The following is a 26,976-nucleotide window of genomic DNA, read 5'->3' as shown; positions in this document are numbered from 1 at the left end:
TTCCTGGAAAATAAAAAAAAGTGTTTTTGCTGTAAGTCATGACTTTTTACTAGTTTTTACTAGATTTCTGGAAATTACTATATCCTTTCAATTTGATCGATTTTTTTTTTTACTATATATATTAAAATATTAATGACATCGGAAACCCTAATTACCAATGAACGATGTTCCAAGCCACCTAATGAATTTTAGTGTTAATGAAAAAGTTTTTCAGATAATTAATTTTAAATTGACAATTGTGTCTTACATTAATATTTTAAAAAGGATATTCATGATTATATAATACATCGTAAAATAAAGATTTACGCAATTTTCAAAAAATACTTTAAAGCATTTTAATTCTAACGATGAGCTTTCATTTGAAAATTGATTTTCAGATAGTCCATTTTATAAACATCTCTTAAATAGAGAGAGGAAGATTTATTGAAAAAACATAAACAAAAAATTTATTTCCATCCCCCTAAGAAATAAAGTTTGTTTATAGGGGTAGTAATGGATAATTACATTCTAAGGGCACAAAACCTGTGAAACAGTTGTCGGCAGCGACACCCATCCTAGACCATTCAGAGATGTTTCCACAGAGGGTACTCCATATTTGGGGCGATGAAAATCATAGCTCGGATGTAACAGCAACCAATACATAGCACCTAGATTCAACATAAGGAGTGATTTTCATTGTAGTTCCTCATAGTAACAGAATTGAATTCAGAGAGAGAGAACAGTTTTTTTATACTCTATTATTTGACAAGCGATTAGCATAGAAAGCGAGTGCTATGTTTATTCTATTGGAGCTTGATTGTGGAGCAGGTAGCAGCAATGATGTAAAGACAAGAGTACCAAACGTAGCAGTGGAAATTACACGAGGATCTCAACTAAGCCTTGAATGGGATGATATGTATGCAAGATATGTGATATCATTGAGCAAATTTAAATTGGAGGAGCAGTTATGCTTTGCCGCGAAACTAGATATAGTGCATATAAATAAACTTGAAACAGATTAAAATGCACTAGTGAAATATATTGAGGAAAATAAGTTGTATCAGTGATTATTATTGCTATTGTAATTACATTTAATATTCTAAATCGAAGATATATTTTTATAATAGTAGGTTAGCATATATTCTTAAAGCAGAGAAAGAATCCTGGACAATCTGAAGTTGGTTGTGAGAGTGTTAGGATTGTAAAAAAATGACTGGATTTGAGAGAGAAAATTATAGGAAATCTTGTTTTTATGGAAAAAATGTTGAGTTTTGGTGATGACTTTCTGGACCTATATCTTTAAAGGAAGATATTTTCTCGGAGAATACTTGTTCATATAATAAAAACCGATTCTCCATGATTAGACTATTGTATGAAACCTTTACGTCGTGATCCAAACACATTTACACAATTTATTGACACATTAATCGAAATGTAACAGAATGATATTATTGATTTTCTTTTGAAAACATTGCCCTAGAAGTTTGAAAATCTAATTTTTCGTGACATAGATTTTTTTAAAACAAGGTTTGCTTTTCTCTCTCTCTCCCTCCAAATTTAATTATCGGATGACTGTTTCATTTTGGTGGTGAGAGTGTCACCGCATGAAAAAATGTTCTATACAACTCCAATATGCATGTGTACACTTGGCAGTTTGTCATCATGTGAGAATTGTACAATGATTGACGAGTATGATGAAAATTGTAGATTATGCAACCTGCGTAAATTGCATAGAGGATATGCCGTACAAATTACTACTACTACTACTAACAACTCACCGCATCACCAAGCCGCCTGAGGCCAACACAGCTTAGCACGCTCCTTCTCCACCCCAACCTATTCAAAGCCTCCCTTTTTACACCCGCCCACGAAGTTCCCATTTCCTTTAAATCTTTCTTTATGACGTCCTCCCAACCCAGACGGGGACGGTTGAACATTTCGAACATTCTGAACCCATCTTGCTTATTTGATATAGAAAAATCACAAATAACCAACAATTTCAATTGTTGTGTCGCTACATTGCAGCTAGTCGATTTATAAAGTTCCAGTAAGCCGTACCGTCTGTAATTTACCGATATTCTATAACCTATTGGTAGGGAATTTTTAATTTCGAAAATTGTCCTAACTATGTCTGCCGGATCTGTGACAATGAATGGGAAACTTTTATTTTCTGCTTGAAGAATAGAAAGGATTATTTTTTCTATTTTCTTTACTAGCTTTTTTATTTGTATAGAACCTTTTGTTATTTCTTTGTTTATCTGTAATTTTAGGAAATTTATTTCATTAATTTCTTTTGATATATGCTCGATAATGCTCTTGGAGGTTCTTCCCAAAATTTCTCAGCTTTTGTTTTTTTCAATTCTTAATTCTCTATCGAGGTAACTTAATAACGATATAGATCTGTCCGATATGTGTAGTAACCTTTCATTTTTTTCCGTTAAATAACCAAGTTGATGATGGATGTCTTCTACCTTTCCTTCCATTGCTATTCGCGTGACCCATCCTAATGTTTTCCCCAATAGTGGTAAAAGACTTCGTTTATTTTGATTTGTATTATCTGTCATTAATGATTCTAATATTTTTAGAATTCCATACCCTTCACTTAATTCTAAATTTAATAGTTTGCACTTATCTATTATATATTCCTCCGTAAACATAGATCACAATTCTTTACCGCCTCCTCAACTTGGCAGTACATATTTTCAAAAACACAACTTTGTTTTAACTTATTCAAAGTTTTTACAGTCCCCATGTGTGCTCCTAGGAAAAGACTCGTATACATAAGATTAATGATTCCGCTAGTTATTTTTTTTGGTAGGATGACTTTAAATTGATGTATCTGTTTCCTTTTTTCTGAATCGTCTATTGGATACAATATTCCTTCCACTAGGATTAGCTGAAGATCTCTCAACCATTTCGCAATAAAAGGATTCCCTTCCCCTAAATTTGAAGTTTCTGGTCTTTTATTAATATGAGCTCTACCCAAAACGCCAAATTCTGGAAATTCTTCCTGCGGCTTACCCTCTTGGTGCCTAGGTCTGCGGGTATCCCAGACCCAGCCCAATTATCCATGCTAGTGACCCTTTCTATAGTCCTAGTCTTTGCAAGCTCCACCGCCCGAGCTTGTCGTATCCATAACGGCTCGTCCTCTCTCCAAGTCTGAATCCCTGGACGTTTGGGATTCAGCCCGATTATCCTTAGTGCCAGTAACTTCTACAGTAGTTCTGGTCTTGGCAAGTTCCGCCGTCAGAACTTGTCCTTTACAGGGTTCAATTTCACTCCTCTCAAAATTGACCTGCTGTCAGTAACACACGCATGCGTACTGCCCTTTACTTTTACCTCTTTCAGTTTGCCGTGGATAGACACAGATGTTAGGCATCTATCCCTGTACCCAGGCTTGTTCCCTCTTATAGAAGGAAACTCCTTTTCAGAATTACTACTGAATTCATTCCCTTTCGATGGTTTGATAGCTCCGGGAATGTTTGAGCTACCTGCATTTGACTCATATCCCTCACAGGGCCTGGTCAAACCAGTCTGGTTTGACTATTCATTTCTACCCTCTTTAGACTTTTCATTATTTTTATCTGTATCCGGAAGAGATTTTAAGCCTAAGAGTGTATTTTCTAATCTTATTTTTTCATCAATTGCCACCTTAATTTCAGGGTCTTCTAATTGAATAATAGGGCTAAATATTCTACTTCTAACTCATCATGATTAATTGATCTATTTTCCTTAACAAATTGTGAGCTAGGGCGACTCAAATAGTCTGCAGGGTTCCTACTGGTACTAATGCGGTGATATGTATACAAATCGTTGTCTAATAAAACCGCAATTCTGTATAATTTTGACTGAAGATCCTTTGATCTTTTAAGATATGTTAGTGCAGCACAGTCTATAAATATGTGAGTTCTCGCGGCCCATAAATATCCTTTTTGGAAGTGCTTTAGACTTTGTACTAAGGCAAAAAGTTTCCTGTTGTGGTTATCAAACCTTGAGGCTGCACCACTAAGAACCTTCGAATAGGTTGCCACTATTCGAAATCTATCTGTTGTTTCGCATTGTTGCATTAAGATTGAAGCAATACTTTTTTCTGAGGCATCTGTGACCAGGTAAAATTCTTTGTCCTTATCAGGAAATTCTAAAAAAATAATATTTGGATTTAATAATTCTGTTTTTAATTTTTCAAAGGCTACGCTTTGTTCTGGGCCAAAAATAAAAGGAGCGTTTTTCTAGTTAGTCGATTTAAAGGTTCGGCTAATTTTGCGTAATTATGATAAAATCCCCTGTAATAACCTGTTAAGCCCAAAAATGACCTAATTCCTGTGACGTCACTTGGTGGTTCTAATTTCTTTATAGGTTGTAAATTTTGTGCTTGCGGTTTAACTCCTTTTGTGGAGACCCGAAACCCTAACAAGTCACATTCTTCCGAAAAAAATTGAGATTTGTTAATATTAAGCCTTAGATTAAATTTTATAGCCTGTTTTAAAGTTAGTTCAATATGTTTCAAATGTTCTTCAAAGTTCCCTGACGTATGTATTGTCAAGTCATCTACATAACTTGATAAAAATGAAGAAAATTCTGGTCCATAAACCTGATTTAAAAATTCAACAATCCTTGTGGCACGCGTTTAAATACATAAGAAATCCCCTTATTTGAGAAACTAAAATATTTTTGGCTTTCTTCAGCTAAGTTACAGTGACTAAATCCATTTCTAATATCAATTGTTGAAATGAATTTGGTTTTATTAGATAGATCAGAGATGACCTCTGAAATTCTTCGAATACACCACTGTGAGTCTTTTATCGCCTTATTTATTGCTCTTAAATCTTTGAGGAACCGACTATTACTTTCATCCCACAAGTTTTTTGGTGGAATTTTCCCATCCTTTCCTGGTTTTCCTATACAAAATATTGGAGCTGTATATTCAGAACGTCTTATTTCAATTATTCCTACTCTCACCATTTCGTTTATGTGTTTTTGTAAGCATTCTGTCATTAAAAATGGCAAAGGGATTTGTTTGACACACTTAATAGGTATATCTGGGTCTATTTTTACCTTATATCCTGGGAGGTCATTTTGCCCTGCATTATAAGGTCCAGTTGCAAAGGCTCGTTTCAATTTTAATAAGACTGTCTCTACTATTTGTTTTCTTTCTGAACTTAACGGACCCGTTTTAATTCTCTTTAAAAATTCACCGTCTTCCCATACTATTTTATTTTCCTCTATAGAGAGGGATTCCTCTTTATTTTCTATAAGAGAGTCGCATCCCTTAAATATTCATTGTTTATCACCTCATATGAACCAACGGTTTTACCTCGTGGTAAGTTTAGAGGTTCATTGCTCGTATTAAAATAAACTATTTTTATTGCATTGTTATAAGTTTCACATAGTGACGGAGATAAGTGTAATTGTGTCTGAATATTCGGGGTAAACATTATAGTGTCGCCGTGAGCTACAAAGGGTGCTGAGTGATTTGACAATTTGGCCTTAATGATTTTGAAACAATTGGCCTGAATACAGACCTGTTTTGCTATATATGTTAATCCCCTTCCCGAAATTTCTTCCGTGAAAAAGGCAAGGGAATGAATTTCCTCCTTACCTGTATTTCCTAAAGAAATTTTATTATATTTTAAATTTAACGTACAATCCAGTTTGTTTAACATATCATATCCTATAATTACGTCGAATTTCAAGTCTGGAACGACTAAAAATTTCCAAAATAATCTTTCATTCCGTTTTGCCTCATCTGTAATGCAGAATGCTACATTTATCTCTCCTATTAGTGGTAAAGTCTCTCCACTTAAAGATTTCACGTTTCGGGAGGATGGTTTGAGGCGTCTACGAACCTCTACTAGAAATTTTTGAAATATTTCTTCCTTTAACAAGTTTCTTTGACACCCGCTATCTACAAAACATTTTACAAATTTAGGTCTGCTATTTTAGCAGTCCACATAAATGGGAAAGAACTTTGTTCATTTTTATTTTCCTGCAACGCACTAAAAAAAATATTTTCATTTTGGTTAGAAGGAGGGTTTGTGTTTTTATCTTCAGGCTTGGGACGTACCTCCTGTAAGTCCTGCCTCATTAGTTTTTTTTCAATAGGATTTGGTGCCATACATTTGTCTGCACTATGCCCGAATTCTTGGCACCTTATACATGCTAGACTTTGCCAACAATCTTTACGATAATGTCCGGGTTTTCCACAATTCGTACACTTTGGGACTTTGCAATCCACTTTCATGTGTCCCAGTCTTCCACAATTAAAACATTTTCCCTTATGATTGCCCTTGTTTTTATATTCTATTCTGTGGTTAACTCCAGGTTTTTTATCGGAATTTCTGTCTCTTGAGTCTACTACTGCTGCTCCCAGGGACATATATGGGGAATCCCTATATATTAAATCTATTGCTTTGAATCTTTTTGCAAAAGTTAATAATTCATCTTGGTCGTCCGAGGCCTTAGATTGTTCTAATACTCTCCTTCCAATGGAAGGGAGCATGCCACCCTTAAAAATACTCATCGTAATGTCGTTTGCTCTTATACCAGGAGAATTTTTTGCATAATCTGTCGCTTTTCCCCTGATCCGGGAGTAAAATTGGTGCACTAACTCAGATGGCCTTTGTTTTTCATAGAGCAACTCTTGTAGTTTTTGTGCAGCTGGTTTTTCATGTAAAAAGGCTTCTTTTAGAAGTTTTTCTAAATGGTCTAAATCTCTTATTTTGGGAACATCTAAACTTGTTGCGAATCTTTGTATCTCTCTTTTTGTATAAAATATAGCTTGATTTATCATAGCAATATCATTTTTCCCTTATCTTATTTGCATATGTTGAAGCGCGATAATCCATGAATTGATTTTATATGGATATGTTAGTGCTGAAACAGGGAGAGTTTGCTCCACAATTAGGTTTGAAGTCTGTTTTTTACTGTAACGTCTCCATATTGCTCCTGTAGAGCGTTTATTTTAGCTTGTGCGTCCTCCTCTAATCTTATTCTCTCCTCTTGCGCTCGTCGTAGTGCAATTAATAATTCTTTAATTTTGTTTTCATTGGAACTCATGATGGATCTATTCCTTTCAATTCTTAGCGTTGGAAACGTTTTGATTCCTTATAGTGCTTTTAAGTCGCTAAAATGGGTCTACTTATAAATTCTATGAGAATTTTCTCAGTACCTTGGTTTAAATATACCCTCAAGTTTAGTATCATAATTACAAACTCTTGAGGATGATTAACCTATGACCCTATTTAGGTAAATTACAGACGCGGATGCTAAAACTTGTAGAAAAGAAAAAGAGAAGGAGAAGAAAGAAAGAATCTTAGGAAGATAAAAGATAAAAATCTGTCTGAGCTTCCCCCTTAGGTTAAAATATCCCTTAATGGACACTTTTTCAAACTTCTCTGTCTTGGATAGGTTTGGAAAACTGAACACACACCTTCTTGTGAGGAAAGAGGACTAAATTTTACCAAATTTTATGAATTTAATTAATCATCCCCCACTTAAACGAAAGTTACACCGAATTTGAGTACCGCTGCCACCAGTTGTAAGGTTGCCCCTCCTTAAAGGGCTAATAAATTTGGTAGTGTGATATACAAACTGAGGCGTTGGGTAAGAATCGGTACTTAGAATTCAATGACAACTTATTTTATTTATAAAATAAGATAAAAGGAAAAATGATCTAATTCTATCTATGTTTACAATTTCCAAACTTCTTCTAAGGTCAAATGATCTACTAGTTCAAATCCACCAATGTATATCGAAAAGAAAAAGATTAAGTTAATCCTAAGCTAACGAATGTTTCAACTTAAAGGGGTTACACTTGAACAGCTAGTCAAAGCTTGAGTTCTGGGTTATAAAAATCCGTTAGTTCAAGCTATTTTTGAGCTAAGCTAAGAATAACCGTACTTGCTTTTAATTCCAATTTTCATTAACCCAAACCAAGAGATTCTTTTATTATTTCTTGATAGGATTGTGGATTCCTTTGACCTTTATTAAGCTTTAATTTTAGCAGGGAAACTTAATTGAAAATATCTGGACATAAAGGTTTAGAAATTCTTAAGCTGGTAATATTGTTCCTCTTTTTCCCTTAACCTGCTTGTATAAACATTAAGGTTACATTTGTATAAACATGCAGGACGGGGTTAACGAAATGAAAGAGTGATTAAAAAGGGGAACGGTGTATTCCTCTTCGTATAAACGTCTGAAGATTGCACAAAGGAGGGGGGTTTAAGTAATGTTATTGTCCGATAATTCCAATTTTCGAATATAAGGTTCTTATAAAGTCAAGCTAAGTCTCAAGGGACTCTGGGCAGAAAAGGGGAAGCCCAAATGGCTCTCCTCTTTCTTTTCTTGGTTAAGGTTTTCTATCCTTCTTAAACTCTCAGTTATTCAAAGCCTACATTTCTAGGAAGAAATTCAATTTGGCTTATTCTGACCTTAAAAAAATGCTGTTCTGTCCGAATAGTTTAAGTCCTGTTTAGGGTGAAATACTAATGAAAATATAAGTCCTAAAATCATTAATTTCTCTTATATACGTTTTAAAATTATCTCCAAGTTACAGAAAACCTTTTGGAGGTTTTCTTCTTACTTTATCTTCAAAGTTTTATCCCCAGGGGTAATTTCAGACAAACAGTGGTAGATTATCTTTATCACAAAGTTAACACTAACTCCTTATTCGGTTTCCAAAAAAGGACTAACTTGTTTCTGCTCCTTAACATCTTCTTTATTTATTATCCATTTTGTTCTTCTTTACTGTCATTGGTCAGAGACCAGTTTGAGGTCATTATAACAATAGTTCTTTATTCAAAAGTTAGTATCCGCTTTCTCTATTAAAAAAAACCCTGTTTTTGGTCATGTGATTCAAATCGCGTAATATCTTTGTTGTTTACCCCTCGAGTTTGAAACGGCAGTCCGCTATTTGTATTTGAATTTTGTGGTCTTTGGTGAGTCAAGTGTACAATTGTTCAAAATCTAGCTAATGTTGTTTGTTTCCTTACACAAAGAAAATTAATGCTTCGTTACTCTTATCATTACGCAAAAGTCATACTTTGCTATCTTTACAATTTATTTCGGTTATGATGGCTTTCCCACATTTTTACAGGATGTACGGAAGATAGATTATATTAGTGGATTTTTCTGGAGCCTCACATTGTGAAATATCGTTGATTTTACGAAAATGTCTTTTTAGTCTATGGTTAATTGTATTATTGACAAAAGGAATGGGGTATCCGTTGCCAAAAAGAATATCTCTGATAAAATTTATTTCTGCTTTTATGTATGAATCGGAGCAAATGTTCAGGGCACGGTCAATGGGAGAAGTTACAACTGCTCTTTTAACTTGTGGGGGTGATTTGAATTAAAATGAAGATATGTATTGTTTTGTGTTGGTTTTCTATAGATAGTGAATAAAAAATATGGGGTTATTTCGTAAATACACTTACACTAGAAATTGTAGGTAGTCCATTGGAAATCCATTGTCCCTCTGAATTTGGCGCGTAACAGATTACACTTAACATCATCAAGTTCAAAGATCGTATTAGTTCCCTGTTAGTGTTGCCAGAGCCGGCATCTAACTATGATCGCTTTAAGTCGGGACGTTTAACCAGAATCTTTTTCCTATAATAAAATTTAATTTTCTTTTTTTTCGATAGGTAACTTATAACCTTATTGGATAAAATAAAAATCATATTACACACATAGAAAAAAAGAGCGCCACTAATACTTAGAACTTAAAGTGTCTATATTTCAAATACGATTCATAAAGAAAAAAGATTGAGCCTAAGGCATCCGATAAATACCTGGAGAGTGACATATTGTTCAGCATAGTTGAAAAGTCCAACAATTAAGCCTCTGGGTATGATATGACCCCTCCCCCAAATTCCCGTCAAGTGAATTTTGCCTGTTGTTTACACATAGGATTTGTTGTTGGGAAGCACACGGTAATTTTTTTGAGAAGGGGATATTCAGCGTGGGTCAGTTTTATGTTTAGAGGAGTAATCTTGTGACTTCAGGGATAAATTTTACGGGGGTGGGGTTTGAACCAGAATAAATCTATGGAATTTGTTTCATTTGTCATACTTTCTCATTGGTGACTCAATTTTACGTGTGGACAGATAAAAAATTCCGAGGAGGCAGGGGGGGGGGTTGATTTCAGGCTAGAAATAAAGAGGACTGCTGCCAGTGGAGAGAATTGCTAAAAACTGTTTGATCATCTTAGTAGATATACAAAAGCTATAAAAACTAAAATTGTGTTTCAAGAAATCAAGAGGACTGCTATAAAAAACAAGATTAAAAAAAAATCTTGAGATATTTCAGTTGGGCCTAGGTCCCCCGTGCTTCTCTTAAATACGCCACTGGCCTCTCGGTCTGTAACCTCTTATTCCCGTTTTCTTGTTAGAGCTCAATACCAATAGACTCTTATGAAGCTACTTAACACATTAGCCCACTTAGCCAAATTTTTGCAAAAACATAAAGATAAATACAAACAGACTAGCGTTGCGCCAGTATACCGCCAAAATTTATCTCCGGGTCAGTGCATATTTTATTGGTGGCTTGCCGCTGATAAATCGGTGCGGTTTCGGGGTCTACTTCACTGACTATCCGCTGAAAACGAAGCTGGAGCAAAGTTTTCTGAACAATAAAACTAAATTTCGACATCGCTCAGAGATACCAATATGGCTAGCTGAGGGGTATAGCCTATAATGGCTTTGTTAAGGAAAATGAAAAGTTTATGATACCTTGGATGTGAAGGAAGATTTGTTTTGTGAGGAGGAATTAGCGACAGTACTAAAAGGATTAAAAATTAATAAGTCTCCAGGTGCTGATAGGGTGGTAAATGAGTTTCTTAAATATGGTGGCTCTGAGGTTGGAAATAAGTTACTGAAGATTATGAATATGATTTTTGAAAAGGGGATAAAAGTGAGTGTGGTAATTATAGAGGCATTAGTCTGGTCTCTGTAGGTAGTAAATTACTTAGTACTATGATACTTTTTAGACTGAAAGATGCTGTAGACAAAGTTTTAAGAGAAGAATAGTGCAGTTTTAGAAAAGGCAGAAGATGTGTTGACCCAAATTTTCACTTTAAGGCTAACGATTGAGAAGTGCCTGAGTTTTCAAACACCTTTGGTCCTCAGTTTTAGATATTATGAGCAAGCGTTCGATTCTGTTGATAGAAGAGCTTTAGTAAAGGTTTTATCCATGTATGTTATACCAGACAAATACATTAAAGTGAGCAGTGCTAAATACGAGAATACCATTGCTGCGGTTAAGGTAAGAAATGAGGTTAACAGCTAGTTTTGTATTAAATCAGGAGTTAAGCCTTGCTGTGTTCTATCCCTTTTTATAAGAATCATTTTGATAGACTTTGTCTTAAGGACTATGGGAAAGGCAATGGAAGACCGTGGGAATCAAACAGGGAGGAAAAAGTCTCCTGGACTTACATTATGCTGATGATTTAAGCATCCTAGATGAAAGTGTGAGCAAAACCAATGAAGTTTTAGAGGATCTGCGAGTTCAGGGTGCTAGAATAGGTTTAAAATTAATGTTAAGAACACTAAGTCACTAAGGTTAGGAATTAGCGAAGATGAAAAGTTGACGTTGAGTTGATCAGGTAGGCAGCTTCACTTACCTTTGTAGTATTATTAGTAAAACGGTTGGAACAGTGAAGATGAAAGTAGAATAGCCAAGGCTCAGGGTATTTTTTTTTTCCAGTCAAAAGAAGTTTGGAAGAATAGGAAGATAAGTGTGCAAACCAAGATTAAAATATTACAACCTAAAGTGATGACAGTGGTCAAATATTGCTTTGAAGAATGGACGCTTCGAAGAGCAGATAAAAATTTGCCAGAAGTTTTCCAAAGGAACTGCCATGGGTACCTTGCTGACTGACCATATTTCAAACAGTAGGATGTACGAAAACTGGGGTTCAATCCCCCTTTTTAGGGCTACAATGAAAGAAAGGTTGAGATGGCTTGGACACGCTTTGCGGATGAAGGATGACAGATTGCTGAAGATTGACCTTTTCGGCAAACCGTGTAGGGTTAAACGTAAAGCAGGTCGCCCTTATCTTGGGTGGAAGGACGTCATGAAGATATATTTAAAGGAAATGGGAACTTTCTGGGTTGGTTTAAAAAGGGAGGGTTTGAATAGATTGGGATTGAGGAGGAGCGGCGTAGCTATGTTAGCCTCAGGCGGCTAACATACGTTTTTTATTGTTTAATAAAAATAGAATTGTGAGAAAGTCAAACTTCGAAAAAAAAATCCCAAGCCCAAATTTGGACTATGCTCCCGCATCTGACTTTGACTTGTAAACTGCAACGAGCTCTTAAGTTAGCGAAAAAAATTACAACTGTCTCTCTCACCTATTCCCTTCTTCAATATCCTGGCCCTCCTCTGTAGAAGCTCGTACACCCTGTTTCTGAGTGGATATATGTCTTACCGATTAGTGAGACAAACGAAATAAAACCAAAATTTTTATTTACTTTTCTACAGGAATGAACATAAAATATTCATTGAAATACAAACTTACTTCGAACTTACTTCTCAAACGAAACTTACTTCTCACACTTACAAAACTTACTTTTGGTTTTCACACTTACAGCACGTGCACATTTTGCTGCAATATCTTTGGAGCCTCAAACATAGACACTGAAGTTCGGTAGCGCAATTTGCGCATTTATACAAAGTACAGGAGCAGTTACTCTTTTGATTTTGAAGATAACTCGTTTGCAGGATTGACGCTTGACGCTGTGGTTGCACTACAACGCTGTGATTTACAGTCACATCTGCAAAATAAAAGTATAATCAAAACAAAATAATCAAAACAAGTATAATTAAATTATTTTGTATAATCAAAAGAAAGGTTCACGCCCCTCTCACGCCCACCCTCCCATTTGCTTGGCTGACATAATCTTCCTATACAGGTTATCACTTGTCGCGTGGCCCATAAAACTTGTGTATAAATGTCTGCTCTGGATTTCGTTTCTGCATGAGGACCAATATCGAACACGGATCGATAACTCTTCCATATCAGCGTTGTTGGTTGTTTTCGTCATATTCTAGTACAAAACATGACTGAATATCCTTCACAAGCAATCAGCACCGATACAGCGCATCGGTGATCAGATACGTGAGTTTTTTCGCCCATAGGGACATTCCGTTGGGGATCTCACCAGGGAACATCGCAAGGAAGGTTGCAACAAAAGAAATAAAACCAAAATTTTTATTTACTTTTCTGGAATGAACTTGTATCAAATATTCATTGAAATTTAACACTTACGTCTCAAGCTTTTGATTCTCACACTTAGTGCAAGTATACATTTTATCGTGAAATCTTTAAAGCGTGAAACATAGACACTGACTTTCACTAAAACAACGAGCGCATTGAAAAATCTACATGAGCAGTTAATGCTATGTTTCTCGAGATAGCTCGTTTGCAGGACGTGGCTCGTTTGCGGGACTTGGCTCGATTGAAGCTTCGGCTGCGCCACAACTACAAAGTTTACAGTCGCATCTGCAAAATAAAACTATAACCAAAACGAATAAAAGCTAACACCCGTCTCACATCCAACTTCCACCTTTCCTGGCTGACACACTCTTCTTATTCAGCTTATCACTTGCTATTTGGTCCATAAATATTTAGTAAAATCATCTTTTCCGAACATTGTTTCAGCATGACGACCAATATTGAAGCTTTACCGAAAATTCTTCTAGTGCAGTGTTGTTGATTGTCTTGTCATATTCTATCACAAAGCAGGAATGAATAAACTTCACCAGCACTCAGCAGTGATACAGCGTATAGGTACTCAGGTACGTGAGTTTTTCGCACATAGGGACATTCTGTTGGGGATCTCACCGTGAAACATCGCAAGGAAGATTGCGAAAAACGAAATAAAACCAAAATTTTTGCTTACTTTTCTGGAAAGAACTTGCCTCAAAATTCATTGATACCAAACACCTATGTCTCAACATTAGTGCAGGTTCAAGTTTTATCGCGCAATCTTTAAAGTGTGAAACATATACACTGAGTGTAACTGGAGCAATTTGAGCATTGAACAAATGTACAGGAGCAGTTAATGCTATGGTTCTCGAGATAGCTCGTTTGCAGGACTCGGCTCGTTTGTAGGACTTGGCTCAATCGAAGCTGCGGCTTCGTCACTATTACAAACTTTACTTTCGCATCTGCAAAATAAACGTATGCTCTCAGCTAAAACCATATAACGCTCCTCTAACGCCCAATTTCTACCTTTTCTTTTGATAATAAAACTACTAGTACGGCAATAACATGCCACGTTGTACTAACCTATGTAGTAAACTCGTATTCTCCGAACTTTGTGTTAAAGGGAGGACACCTGTCTACGCTTCCTCCAAAGTTCTTCTATTCCAGCGTTGTTGGTTGTCTCGTCATACTCTAGTACAAAACATGACTGAATGTCCTTCACAAGCAATCAGCACCGATGCAGCGCATCGGTGCTTAGGTACGTTAGTTTTTTCGCACTTGGGGATAGTCCATTGTGGATTTCACTAGGAACCGTCGCTAGGAATGATGCAAAAAACAAAATAAAAACAAAATTTTTACTTAGTTTTGTGGAATGAACTTGCATCAAATATTTGTTGGTACTTAACACCTACGTCTCAAACTTTTGATTCTCACACTTAGTGCAAGTATACATTTTATTGCAAAATCTTTCAAGTCTGAAACATAGACACTGACTTTCACTAAAGCAATTTGCGCATTGAAAAATGTACAGGAGCAGTTAATGCTATGGTTCTCGAGATAGCTCGTTTGCAGGACTTGGCTCGATTGAAGCTGTGGTTGCGCCACAACTACAAAGTTCGCAGTTGCGTCTACAAAATAAAAGAATAATCAAAGTGAATACAAACTAACATTCCTCTCACGCCCAATTTCTACCGTTCCTGGTTAAAACACTATTACTATTCAGGTAATCACTTACTATGTGGTCCCTAACTAATTAGTAAAATCACCTTTTCCGAACATTTTTTCAACGTGAGGACCACTATCGAAGCTGTACCGAAAGCTCTTCCATACCAGTGTTGTTGATTGTCTCGTCATATTCTAGTACAAAACATGACTGAATGTCCTTCACAAGCAATCAGCAGCGATGCAGCGCATCGGTGATCAGATACGTTTTTCGCACATAGGGACATTCCGTTGGGGATCTCACCGGGGAACATCGCAAGGAAGGTTGCGACAAACGAAATAAAACCAAAATTTTTGTTTACTTTTCTCGAATGAACTTGCATAAAATATTTATTAATACTTAACACTTACTTCTCACACTTAGTGCAAGTTCACATTTTATTGCAAAATTTTTTAAGTCTGAAACATAGACACTGAGTTTCACTAAAGCAGCTTCCAATTTGCGCATTGAAAAAAAGTACAGGAGCAGTTAATGCTATGGTTCTCGAGATAGCTCCTTTGCAGGACTTGGCTCGTTTGCAGGACTTGGCTCGATTGAAGCTGCAGTTGCGCCACAACTACAAAGTTTACAGTCGCATCTGCAAAATAAAAGTATAATCAAAACGAATACAGGCTCACGCCCCTCTCACGCCCCTCTCACGCCCACCCTCCCATTTGCCTGGCTGGAATAATCTTCCTACACAGCTAATCACTTGCTACTTGGCCCTTGAAAAATGTGTAAAATCATCTTCTCCGAACATTTTTTCAGTATGAGGACCAAAATTGAAGCTTCACCGAAAGTTCGTTTATTCCAGTGTTGTTGATTGTCGTGTCACATTCTATTACAAAGCAGGAATGAATGTCCTTCGCCATCACTCACCCGTAGTACATTATGACAGTACTTATGTACTTTAGTTTTTTCTCACTAAGAAATAGCCTATTGGGGGTTTCACTAGGAAACGTCGCAAGGACGAATGTAAAGAACGAAATAAAACCAAAATTTTTGCTTAGTTTTGTGGAAAGAACTTGTCTCAAATATTCATTGATACTTAACACCTATGTTTCAAACTTTTGATTCTCACACTTAGTGCAAGTACAAATTTTATTGCAAAATCTTTAAAGTCTAAAACATAGACACTGAGTTTCACTAAAGCAATTTGCGCATTGAAAAATCTACAGAAGCCGTTTATACTGTGGTTCTCGGGATAGCTTATTTGCCGGACTGGGCTCGTTTGTTGAACTCGGTCCAATTGAAACTGCAGTTGTGCCACAACAACAAAGTTTACAGTTGAGTCTGCAAAATAAAAGTATAATCAAAACGAATAAAGGCTCACGCCCCTCTCACGTCCACCCTCCCATATGCCTGGATGACATAATCTTACTATACAGGTTATCACTTATCGCGTGGCCCATAAAACTTGTGTATAAATGTCTGCTCTGGATTTCGTTTCTGCATGAGGACCAATATCGAACACGTATCTATAACTCTTCCATACCAGCGTTGTTGGTTGTCTCGTCATATTCTAGTACAAAACATGACTGAATGTCCTTCACAAGCAATCAGCACCGATGCAGCGCATCGGTGATCAGATACGTGAGTTTTTTCACACATAGGGACATTCTGTCGGGGATCTCACCGAGGAACATCACAAGGAAGGTTGCGACAAACGAAATAAAACCTAAATTTTTACTTACTTTTCTTGAATGAACTTGTATCAATTATTCATTGAAACCATACACCTATGTCCCAAGATTATGAGCCTCTAGCGTTGTGCCGGTACACAATCCATCGCAAAGTCTGGAGAATGCAAAACATATACACCGAATGTAGGTGAATTAACTAGAGCTGAGAAAAAATGTGAAGAATCCGATTATAATGTTTATCTTGGGAGAGCTTATCTCCCGAACTTAGCTCGTTTGCAGGACTTGGCTCGATCGAGGAGGTAACTTTTACAATGCAACAAAGTTCGCTTTTGCGTCTACAAAATAAAAGTATGATATACGCGAACACAAACTAACGTTCCACTAAAGCCAACCTATCACTTTGCCTGGCTAAAATACTCTTCCTATACTGGTTATCAAATGTCGCGTGGCCCATTAAAATTGTGTATAAATATCTTCTCCGGATATCGTTTCTGCATGAGGACCAATATCGAACATTTATCTAAAACTCTTCCATAGCAGCGTTGTTGGTTGTCTCGTCATTTTATAGCACAAAGCAGGACTGAATGACCTTCACCAGCAATCACCACCGATACATCATATCGGTGATCAGGTACGTGAGTTTTTTTGCACATAGGGATATTCCATTGGGGATCTCACTGGGAAACGTCCCAATGAAGATTGCAACAAACAAAATAAAACCAAAATTTTTACTTAGTTTTCTCGAATGAACTTGCATCAAATATTTGTTTATAGTAAACACCTACGTTTCAAACTTATTGAAAGTACACATTTTATTGCAAAATCTTTTAAATCTGAAACATAGACACCGAGTTTCACTAAAGCAATTTGCGCATTGAAAAAATGTACAGGAGCAGTTAATGCTATGGTTCTCGAGATAGCTCGTTTGCAGGACTTGGCTCGATTGAAGCTGCGGTTGCGCCACAACTAAAAAGTTTACAGTCGCATCTGCAAAATAAAAGTATAATCAAAACGAATAAAGGCTCACGCCCACCCTCCCATTTGCCTGGCTGGCATAATCGTCCTACACAGGTTATCACTTGTTGCGTGGCCCATAAAAATTGTGTATAAACGTCTGCTTTGGATATCGTTTCTGCATGAGGACCAATATCGAACACGTATCTATAACTCTTCCATACCAGCGTTGTTGGTTGTCTCGTCATATTCTAGTACAAAACATGACTGAATGTCCTTCACAAGCAATCAGCACTGATGCAGCGCATCGGTGATCAGATACGCGAGTTTTTTCGCACATAGGTACATTCCGTCGGGGATCTCACCGAGAAACGTCGCAAGGAAGATTGCGAAAAACAAAATAAAAACAAAATTTTTGCTTAGTTTTGTGGAAAGAACTTGCCTCAAATATTTATTGGTACCTAAAACCTATGTTTCAAAATTAGTGAAGGTTCACGTTCTATCTTGCAATCTTTAAATCGTGAAACATATACAATGAGTGTAGGTGGAACAACGTGCGTTTTGAAAAAATATGCAGAAGCCGATTATGCTATGGTTCTCGGAATACATTGTCTGAAGGACTTGGCTCGATTGAAGCTGTGGTTGCGCCACAACTACAAAGTTTACAGTCGCATCTGCAAAATAAAAGTATAATCTAAACGAATAAAGGCTCACGCCCCTCTCACACCCAACTTCCCACGGTCCTGGCTGACACACTCGTCCTAGACAGGTTATCACTTGCTATTTGGTCCATAACAATTTAGTAAAATCGTCTTTTCCGAACATTTTTTCAGTGTGAGGACCAAACTTGAAGCTTTACCGAAAATTCGTTTAGAGCAGCGTTGCTGACTGTAGCGTCACATTCTTTTACAAAACAGGAATGAATAAGCTTCGCCAGCACTCACCAGTGGTACATTATGACAGTACTCATGGACTCGAGTTTTTTCGCCCTATGGAATATCCTATTGGGGGTTTCACTAAGAACCGTCCCAAGGAAGAATGTAAAGGACAAAATAAAACCAAAATTTTTACTTACTTTTCTCGAAAGAACTTGCCTCAAAATTTGTTGGTACTTAACACCTATGTTTCAAACTTAGTGCAAGTTCACGTTCTATCGTGCAATCTTTAAAGTGCAAAAAATCTACACCGAATGTCGCTGGATCAACTAGAGCTTTGAACAGAAATGAAGAAGCCGATTATACTGTGGATCTAAGAAGATATTGTTTGCCGGAATTGGCTTGTTTGTTGGGCTCGGTTCGATTGAAGCTGCAGTTGTGCCACAACTACAAAGTTTACAGTCGCGTCTGCAAAATAAAAGTATAATCAAAACGAATAAAAGCTCACGCTCATCTAAAGGCCAACCTTCCACTTTCCTGGCTAAAACACTCGTCCTAGACAGGCTATCACTTACTACTTGGTCCATAAATATTTTGTAAAAACATCTTTTCCGGACATTTTTTCAATGTGACGACCAATGTCGAAGCTTCATCGAAAATTCTTCCATTGCAGTGTTGCTGACTGTCTCGTCATATTCTTTTACAAAACATGACTGAATGACCTTCACAAGCACTCAGCACTGATACAGCGCATCGGTGATCAGATACGTGAGTTTTTTTCGCACATAGGGACATTCTGTCGGGGATCTCACCGGGAAACATCGCAAGGAAGGTTGCGACAAACGAAATAAAACCAAAATTTTTATTTACTTTTCTGGAATGAACTTGCATCAAATATTCATTGAAACTAAACACTTACTTCTCACACTTTTGATTCTCACGCTTAGTGCAAGTTCACATTTTATTGCAAAATCTTTTAAGTGTGAAACATCGACACCGAATTTCACTAAAGCAATTTGCGCATTGAACAAATATACAGGAGCAGTTAATGCTATGGTTCTTAAGATAGCTCCTTTGCAGGACTCGCCTCGTTTGCAGGACTTGGCTCGATTGCAGGACTTGGCTCGATTGAAGATGCGGTTGCGCCACAGCTACAAAGTTCACAGTTGAGTCTACAAAATAAAAGAATGATCAAAGTGAAGACAAACTAACATTCCTCAAAAACCCAATTTCCACCGTTCTTGGCTAAACCACTCTTCCTCTTCTGCCAATCAATTACTATGAGGTCCATAAAAATTTAGTAAAATCACCTTTTCCGAACATTTTTTCAGTATGACGACCAATATCGAAGCTGCATCTATAACTCTTCCATACCAGCGTTGTTGATTGTCTCGTCATTTTGTAGTACAAAGCATGAATGACTGAGCTTCACCAGCACTCAGCACTAATACAGTGTGACAGTACTTAGGTACGTTAGTTTTTTCGCACATAGAGATATCCTATTGGGGGTTTCACTAGGAACCGTCCCACGGACCAATGCAACGAACAAAATAAAACAAAAATTTTATTTACTTTTCTGGAATGAACGAATAAAATATTTGTTGATACTTAACACCTATGTTTCCAACTTAGTGCAGGTTTAAGTTCTATCGCGCAATCTTTAAAGCGCAAAAAATAGACACTGAATTTCGGTGGAGCAACTTGCGCATAGAACAGATATGAAGAAGCAGATTATGCTGTGGATCTTGGGATAGATTGTCTGACGGACTTGGCTTGTTTGCAGGACTTGGCCCGATTGAAGATGTAGTTGCGCCAAAACTACGAAGTTTACAGTTGCATCTGCAAAGTAAAAGTATAATCAAAACTAATAATGACTCACGCCCACCCTACCATTGGCCTGGTTGGCATATTCGTCCTACACAGGCTATCACTTGTCACGTGGCCCATAAAACTTTTGTATAAACATCTTCTCCGGATATCGTTTCACCATGAGGACCAATCTCGAAGCTGCACCGAAAGTTCTTCCAGACCAGTGTTGTTGACTGTCTTGTCATATTATAGTACAAAACAGGAATGAATAAGTTTCACCAGCACTCAGCAGCAGTACATTGTATCGGTACTTAGGTACGTGAGTTTTTTCGCACATAGGGACATTCCGTCGGGGATCTCACCGGGGAACATCGCAAGGAAGGTTGCGAAAAACGAAATAAAACAAAAATTTCTACTTACTTTTTTGTAATGAACTTGCCTAAATTATTCATTTAAACTAAACACCTACGTCTCAAAATTTTGATCCTCACACTTAGTGCAAGTACACATTTTATCGCAAAATCTTGAAAGTGTGAAACATAGACACTGAGTTTCACTAAAGCAGCTTCCAATTTGCGCATTGAAAAAATATACAGGAGCAGTTAATGCTATTGTTCTTAAGAGAGCTCCTTTGCAGGACTCGGCTCGTTTGCAGAACTTGGCTCAATCGAAGCTGCAGTTGCGCCACAACTACAAAGTTTACAGTCGCATCTGCAAAATAAAAGTATAATCAAAACGAATAAAAGCTCACGCCCCTCTCACGCCCAACCTCCCCTGGTCTTGGCTGAAACACTCTTCCTATAAATGCAATCACTTGCTACGTTGTCCATAACTCTTTAGTAAAAACACCTTTTCCGAACTTTTTGTCAACTTGAGGAGCCAGCTCGAACATTCACGGAAAGCTAGTATAGAGCATTGTTGCTGATTTTATTTTCATGTTCGATCGATCAACAGGAATGAATAACATTCACCATCAGTCAACACCAGTGCAGTGCATCGATACTTAGATACGTGAGTTTTTTCGCCCTTAGTGACATTCTATTGGGGATCTCATCAGGGAACATCGCAAGGAAGGTTGCGACAAACGAAATAAGACCAAAATTTTTGTTTAGTTCTCTGGAATGAACTTGCATCAAATATTCATTGGAACTTTAAACTTACGTCCCAAGATTTTAATTCTCACACTTAGTGACAGTACACGTTTCATCGCGAAATCTGGCGAGTGTGAAACATAGATAATGAGTGTAGCTGAATCAACTTGCGCATTGAAAAATGTGAATAAGCAGTTTATGCTATGCCTGGCTGATTAGGTTAGGTTGTTGGTGCGTCGGAAGGCAGGGTCATGGGAAGGTCACTAGCAAATCTGGCAGGCAGGGTTGTCAGGGGCTGATTGATGACGGTTTCAGATACAGAATTTCCAGGGGCTGGCAGGGTTGTCAGGGACGTACTCGATGGGGCCTTAACGGCTAAAGTTGATAGTCTGTCCACTGTTGCCTTAAATTTTGCGAAATCTTCCAGGTTTGTTTGTTTTTGGGGATGTCCAGGGACAAGCAGGGTCGTAAGGGTCCGGTCGGGGTCATCTTCGGGGGTAGGATTGGTCAGTTTCTTATCTGTGACTTTTGGCATTATAAAAAAGCGAAGACACTTGGTTAGATATAGGCTGATCAAAATCAAACTTTAATAGAAGATTAAGCTTGCAATTGCGCGACGAACAGTCAAGACAATCCTGACAAAATCAAGAAATTATAAAACATTATGTAGTGGTACAAGGTGCAGAGTCAACAACTATGGAGTGACCACTACCGCCTTAAACTGGGGACTTTGATTAATGATTCTGTAACTTGTATAAATTATTTAATAAAACAAATTTTCATTTTTTGTTAATTATTACAAATAATTATATTTCCCGCTGTATCGAATAATTCCTGGTACATGCGGTTTCTACACTCCCACTCTGGTTTCACTCTCTGTACTTAAATAGATGTCAATTCCTAATTAGAAAATGCTCGATCTGTTTTTTCTAAATACTCATATAAAATAGTCTTACCTTTAAAAACACTTTAAATAAACACATAAACTTACCAATAACCGACAATTCACACCCTAACCGAATTCCAAATTCCTTATGCAAAAGAAAGCAGCTCTTTTTAGAGGAAAAAAAAAAATATGTAAATAAAACTTCAAATAATTTTTGCTAATAAAAATTGTGCCTACTAGCACCAAAAAAGGTTGTAGGTGTAGTTGCGCAACAAAAAAATCCTTGGTTCGTCATTCCCAATTTAATATATTTGAAATGTTTTTGATTGTCCCAAAATCATTCGAACTTGTACTCAAACAAATCGCTCATTTAACCCCACATTATGTGAAAATAAATCTCCTGAAATCCAGTAATTAGGGAGTTAGGGCTGTAAATTGAAACAGATCCTTGCACAGTTCTCTACACATGGGTCATAAATAAGGACTTATTTTTTTCATAAACAAAACAGAAACTCATATCTAAGAAATTCAAATCATTCCACTTTGACTTTCATACAAAATGTGTAAATTTGAATCAATGGTAATAGAGCAAATATTACCAACCAACGGTTCATGTTGGAAAGAGTCCAAAGTCCGACGCGCATATGTTTTAACACAACGCATATTAAACCTGGCTATTTTTAATCAATGAAAAATTGAAACATTAGCCTATTTAAACACTAGTGGAAACCTTTGTAAAAAATTTAAAAAAATGTTCCTGTTAAGATTTTGAGATAAATGATACACCATTCTGTAAGCAATGTTATTTTTGATCAGCCTAGCTAGTTTCAAAAAGAAATAACTATTTTTGACAAACCTCTTATGTTTTCAGTTTTCGCTAAGTTTGGGAAAAACTTAGAGTAAACCTTTTGAAAAATAAAAAGAAATTGTTCCTGTTAGATCGTGAAACAAATGATAAACTGTTCTTTAGTTCATGTTATTTCTGGCTTTCCTACCGAGTTAGAAAAAGAAATAACCATTTTTGACTAGCTCCGAGAAAGTTCTCACGTTGGCAATTTCTGCCTATTAAAACATTAGTGGAAACCTTTTTAAAAAAATTAAGTATTATTTAGTTTAGTCGGCTAGTCAAGTTTGAAAATTATCAAGCTGAAACTTCTAGCGAAATTTTGAATTTTCCAGCCGACTATTTACGCGATATTTCACTAGAAAATGTAATATCGCGATTGCAAATAAAATGAGAACGGTGGGTGCTAGAACATTCTAATAAAACATTTGGAAAGCCCGTATTTAGTTTAGTCGGCTAGTTAAGTTTGAAAATTATCAAGCTGAAAGTTCCAGCGAAATTTTGCATTTTCCAGCCGACTATTTACGCAATATTTCAATAGAAAATGTAATAGCGAAATAGAAAATAAAATGAGAACGGGGGGCTAGAAAATTATAAAAAAAACAGTTAGATAGCCCGTAGTTAGTTTAGTCTTCTAGTCAAGTTTTAAAATTATAAAGCTGAAAGTTCTAGCGAAATTTTGCATTTTACAGACGACTATTTACGCGATATTTCACTAGAAAATGTAATAGCGCGATTGCAAATAAAATGAGAACGGGGGAGGGGCTAGAACAGTCTAATAAAAACAGCTGGATAGCCCGTGTTTAGTTAGTTTAGTCGGCTAGTTAAGTTTGACAATTATCAAGCTGAAACTTCAAGAGAAATTTTGTATTTTCCAGCCCTTGGAGCGCCCAGGGGCGCTCCAAGGGCTGCCAGATGCCCAGGAAGGGCCCAGGGGCGCTCCAGGGGCTGCAGAGTGCTCAAACGCGCTTCAGAACGGCCCAGGTGCATTCCAGGGTGCCCCAGGAGGGTCCTGGAGTGTTTCAGGGCGGCCAAGGGCGCTCCAGAGTGCTCCAGGGTGCCCCAGGGGCGCTCCATGGGCGCCCAGGGAGGGCCCTGGCCTGGCATTCGCGCCATGGGCGCGAATGAAAAATATCCATTTTTTTTAATTCCTTTGAAAAATATAAGTATCGTCTACAAGAATGTACGATCAGAGGCGGGTATTCGTGGTTAAAGCATATGTCTGCTAGAGGGCTCCCGTCTATGATTTGGCCAAGGCGCGAAGGGGTCTAGCCAAGTGCTGACCCCGAGATGTAAGTTAATTACATTCTGACAAGTTAAACATAAAAAGCCTTAGATCGGGTTTTGCTACGTACTGTATTATTTTTTAACTTTGTTACATGGACTCCATCTCTGATTAATCAAGGCGTGAAGCGTTTAGAGGGCATATTTGCCGACCCATTACCTGAGAGTATTGCACTAATCTCGTTAAATCAATTTGAAACCTATTGTGAAATCACTCCCGAAAGCAGTTTTCTACTAGACCTTGCACCATGAACACAAGTCAAACAATCAGCGTATTTAATATGGACCCCATAACTGTTCAAATACAGATCCTATTGTATACCATCGGACTTCCTTGGAAAAATTCAAAGTGCAAACAATACCGTTATCATTGTTAATAGTATCCCATCGAGTGTAGAGACAGGTTATTGGCTGTGTATCTTTCAAACAACAAAAACTATTGAATTTTTTTATCATCTTGGTCTACCCTATACATTCTACACTCCACACATCAACAACTACATTGAAAGCAGTGGGGAAACTATAATTCAAAACCGTAAGAGAGTGCAGGATCTATCAACTAAAAGCTGTGGTTTTCATGCGCTACTATATTTCGTTTTAAGATGTCGTGGTTATATTTACTGGCAGTTTCTCAATATTTACGTAAACGATACACGTCTGAACGACTTTATGGTGCAAAATATGCTCTCAAACCTGTAAAATATTGATTTTAGTGCCCCACGAGTAATTTTTTAAAAAAAATGGATGTAAATTTGTTTATTAGCAAAAAAATTCTATAGAGAACAATGTCTTTATTCTCCACTTTAAATTTCTTCTTCTTCTGGTACACATAGGCAAGCGTTGAGAACAACTAATGCTGGTAGATCATTGGAATTTATTATATATTGATCTTGATTGACTGCAAAGTCAGGGTCACATTTACTACAGTAAAATGTAACTTCGCTCTTATTGTATCTTTTTGTGTTGTCAATGATAGTATTTTCAGTCATATTGTAAAATTCACGTGTTTAATTTTGCTTATTTGAAGCAATATCACATATAGTGTTTTCAAATGGTGAATCACATTCTGTAACAGCCAAATAAAAATCCCTGGGTTTATAGTAATAATAGCCAGTGTCTTCACAACGATGACGTAGAAACCAAATTGTCTTTTTACCCCAACAGTTGAATCGTAGTCCTGATTCTTCCTCCCCAAATAATTTAAAACCACGACGATACCAATCTCGTAGAAATAAACTAAAATAACGTTTAGGGTTATTTCCAATCGTACCAGGATAAGTATTCTACCACTGATAACATTTATTATAGTGACAATTGGATCATAGTGGTCCTCTAGGGCGAGTGTCAAAATCTCTTTAAGACATGAATTAAAGCCTTTGATTTGTACTGCATATTCTCTATGTAATTTACATGGATTGCATAATCTACACTTTTCATCAAACCCATCAATAGTTGTACAATTCTCACATGATGACCAACTGCCAAAAGTATACAGACATAGTGGACACGCATAGAAAATTTTTCTTACCAGCGTTAGCTCTCTCACAGCTAAAATGAAACTGATCTACGTTTGATAAATTCAGAGAGAGAAAGAGAGAGACAGAGAGGAGTAACTTTTTGACGTTACAAAACCTGTTTTGAAGAGATTCATCTAGATAGAATCTATGGCAGTGTATTCAAAAGTAAATCCACGATATTATTTTGCTTTGTTTCAATTAGTATATCAATAAATTGAGTAAATGCATTTGAGTCACTTCGTAAAAGTTGCATACAATAGTCCAATGATGGGGAATCATTTCTCATTATATTGTCAAGTGTTCTTTGAGAAAACATTTTTCTTTGAAAAGATAACTCCAGATCGTCATCGTCATCAAACGTTCCAGTATCGTCATCTTGAATCAAACTTTTTTTCATAATCACAAGATTCAACATAATTTTCTCTTTCTCAAATTCATTTATTTTTCAATCCTAACACTCTCACTGCTGACTCTAAACTATCCACGATTTGTTCTACCCCAAGAATATTTGCTAAACTGCTTTAAAAATCTACTACTTTAAATCTAACTAAAAGAAAGAGAACATTTCTGATTTCGAAACAATTTTATTGTGTGTGAGTATAATTACAACAAAAAAATATTACACATAGAATTACTGATATAACTTATTTTCCTCAATATGTTTCACTATTGCATTTAAGGCAGTTTGAAGTCCATGTATATGCACTATATTAACTTTCGCAGCGAATCATAATTGTTCCTACAATTTAAATTTACTCAATGATATCACGTATCTTGCATACACTTAATTCCACTCAAGACATAGTCGAAATCTTCTTGTAATTCCTACTGCAATGTTTGGTACTCTTGTATCATTGCTGCTGCTACCAGCTCCGCTATCAAACTCCCATTAGTGTAAACATATCCCTCGTTATTGCAAATATATATCTTGACAAATAAAAACGAATATAGTCAAACTGTTCTCTCCCCGAATTCTATTCTCACGCTAATATGAACTATACTGAAAATTCTTCCTTATATTCTTTGTAAATTCTTTGTAAATTGTTGCTATGTTTGATGGTGTGTTATTTGGATTTTTGAAGATTTATTTAATTATCTTTTATACTCCTCGTTTTTGAGAGAAATAAATAAATAAATAAATAAATAAATAAATATTAGTTGTGGTTGCTATGACCGGTTGCTGAG

The sequence above is a fragment of the Artemia sp. Qi Xiang Cuo genome, chromosome 12, assembly GCF_049724085.1.
Source record: "Artemia sp. Qi Xiang Cuo chromosome 12, ASM4972408v1, whole genome shotgun sequence".
Classification (NCBI taxonomy): domain Eukaryota; kingdom Metazoa; phylum Arthropoda; class Branchiopoda; order Anostraca; family Artemiidae; genus Artemia; species Artemia sp. Qi Xiang Cuo.
The sequence above is the reverse complement of the archived record's forward strand: the minus strand, read 5'-3'. Positions refer to the sequence as shown.